The sequence below is a fragment of the Danio rerio genome, chromosome 7, assembly GCF_049306965.1.
Source record: "Danio rerio strain Tuebingen ecotype United States chromosome 7, GRCz12tu, whole genome shotgun sequence".
Taxonomy (NCBI): domain Eukaryota; kingdom Metazoa; phylum Chordata; class Actinopteri; order Cypriniformes; family Danionidae; genus Danio; species Danio rerio.
The window spans coordinates 70,509,575-70,512,930 of NC_133182.1; positions in this window are offsets into that span (position 1 = coordinate 70,509,575).

The following is a 3,356-nucleotide window of genomic DNA, read 5'->3' on the forward strand; positions in this document are numbered from 1 at the left end:
GCTGCTGCCCGTTTTAAACCATTTTTAAACACAGCTTGTTTGTTGTCTCATGTCGCATATCCTTTTTTATTTTATTTATTTTTTTTGTCTTATTTGACTAATTTGTTTACTTTATTTACTAATTACTTGTATATAAGAAAGGTACTTGTGACAAGTGGAGATGATGTCAAAAACGTGAAAATTGTTACTTGGGAAATAATCAAAGTTTCTACTAGTCATGTAAGCTAATAGGCTACCATAGTAATATTAGTTTATCTAACCTAATAGGTGCTAATAGTGCTATTATATATGCTATTAGTTTACAACAATACTACTAGTTGTTTTAAGGGTTAATGTTAGAGCGCTTGCCACATAGCAGCATCACACATCAGATGTGAATACATGATCTCTTCAGACAGCAGCGAAGCTCAAGAACATATTGCGTCATCAGCTATATACATCTATCTAGTATAGCTAACAATTAGTTTAAAAAGTGTGGACAATAATTTTTAATTAACAATTAGTTACTTAAAAAGTGTGGCGTTTATGTTGTCTGATGTTGCCCTCTGCTGGTGCATAAGAAAAACGCATGAATAGCCTAATTCGTTATTTAGAGCACTTATGTGGAAATATGTTATTTATGATGATAATAATAATAATAATAATATGTAATGTTTGCGATGGCTAATTTGACTATAGAATGTCATGATTATATAATTAGTTTTATTACAATATTAAATTGTATTGTTCCGCGAGGAAATTTTCATTGGGCTGCATTAATTAATATAGATCGGAGAAAAGCTTGGTTGTTGCCTCATAAAGACTTCCTTCCTAATAAAACTAAAGAAATCCACTTTAAAATATTGCATACAATATATCCGGCTAACTCTTTTGTGTCCAAATATGTTGATATTCCGAGTAGTTGTAGCTACATTTTGTGGTGAAGGTGATGAAACTTTAATACATTTATTTTGTATGTGTGAATTTGTTCAGAAATTTTGGTTTGACCTTTGTCGTCATTTAAACACTCCTCCTACCTTTGCACAGTCTTTTATTCATTCATTTTCTTGTCGGCTTAGTCCCTTTAATAATTCAGGGTCGCCACAGCTGAATAAACCGCCAACTTATCCAGCACATTTTTACGCAGCGGATCCCCTTCCAGCCGCACTGGAACATCCACACACACATTCACACACACACACTCATACACTACAGACAATTGGGGGAAACCGGAGCACCGGAGTAAACCCACGCGAACGCAGGGAGAACATGCAAATTCCACATACACCAACTGAGCCGAGGATCAAACCAGTGACCTTCTTGCTGTGAGGTGAAAGCACTACCTACTGTGACACTTTCTTTTAGTTTAAAATAAATTATTTGTATACTCAGAATCTTCATATAAATCTAAAAAATGTATCTTCAACTTTTTTGGAAATTTTTGAATTTGACTCACTGCTCAAATCTTTCCTTATATGTGACAACAAAAAATGTGTCAGATTCTTAGTTCTATATGAAGAGCTGTTGTCTATTGACTCTGATTTGAGTAAAATAGCTTTCCTGTAATGCTCTTAATTCATTTATTTTTATAAACTTTTATACAGTTGTAATTTACTTACCCCTTCCTTTGTTTTGTTAGTCTTCTTTTTTTCTTTCTATCAAGAAATTTGTGCTGCCCATTACCTTAAAAACCACAGGAGAGGGCAAATTCTTCAGCAGGATAGCGCTCCTCCTCATACTTAAGCCTCCACATCAAAGCTCCTGAAAGCAAAGAAGGTCAAGGTGCTCCAGGATTGGCCAGCCCAGTCACCGGACATCAACATTATTGAGCATGTCTGGGGTAAGATGGTGGAGGAGGCATTAAAGTTGAATCCAAACAATCCTGATGAACTTTGGGAGTCCTGCAAGAACGCTTTCTTTGCCACTCCAGATGACTTTATTAATAAGTGATTTGAGTCATTGCAGAGATGTGATGCAGTCGTCCAAGCTCATGGGAGTCATACACAATATTCATTCTTTTTCCATTACTTTATATTTTATACTGTACATTATTTCTGGTAAGTAACAAGACTTTTGTCTAAGCAAAGTCAGACCTTACTGTCCTAATTAATTAATTATAAATCAAAATTTATAATAAACTTAATCTAGAGGCCTTTGCCTTTCATATAAGTTACTTCTGATACCAAATGATTAACTAGAAGTCAAGTTATTATTTGTTGTTCCCAAAACTTGGATAGGCGACAAGACTTTTGTCCGTAACTGTATATATACAATTGAATAAAAAAAAAATAATATACATTTATTTAGTGGGGGGCACTTTATTATATATATATAAAATAATATATTTATATTTTACAAAAGATTATTTTAATAGAATACTTCTTTAAATATAATACATTTGTTATTTAATATGAACTTCAATATGTCAGTAAATGGGTGTCAGCTACACATGAAGATACTTATCAGCCAAAATGACAATAATCTGTATTAATTATCAGCACTAACCTTTAAAGTTATATTTTTATTATACACTGTAAAAACGTAATGACAAGAAGTCAAGATAACAAATATTTTAAGTTGCTTTAACTTATTTTAATCAGTTAATCACGTATCAACTATTTTTTTAAGTTATACAAAGGTTAACTTTATTATATTTATATTTATCACATGTATTATTATTTTATTTTAGTCAGATTAAGTTGTGATGACTAGAAAAAAACTCATTTGATTAGACAAAAACAAATTAAGCCACCAAGATTTTTTACAGTGTACATAAAAATAGTTGTCATAATAGTATACAGTTGAGGTCAGAATCATTAGCCCCCCTTTGAATTTATTATTATTGTTTTTTTTTTTAATATTTCCAAATTATGTTTAACAGAGCAAGGAAATTTTCACGTGATCTGATAATACTTTTTTTTCTGGAGAAAGTCTTATTTTTTTATTCAGGCTAGAATAAAAGGTCAAAATTCTTAGCCACTATAAGTTATATATGTTTTGATAGTCTACAGAACAAACCATCGTTATACAATAACTTGGCTAATTACCCTAACCTGCCTAGTTAACCTAATTAACCTAGTTACGCCTTTAAATGTCACTTTAAGCTGTATAGAAGTGTCTTTAAAAATATCTAGTCAAATATTATGTGCTGTCATCATGGCCAAGATAAAATAAATCAATTATTAGAGATGAGTTATTAAAACTATTATGTTTAGAAATGTGTTGAAAGTATCTGCTCTCCGTTAAACAGAAATTGGGGATAAAATAAACAGGGGGCTAATAATTCTGACATCAAATGTATAGTAAATATGGTTCCATTTATTCCGGCTTCATTTAAAAGAGCCTTTGAAAATGAATCATCCAATTCAGAAGCGGTC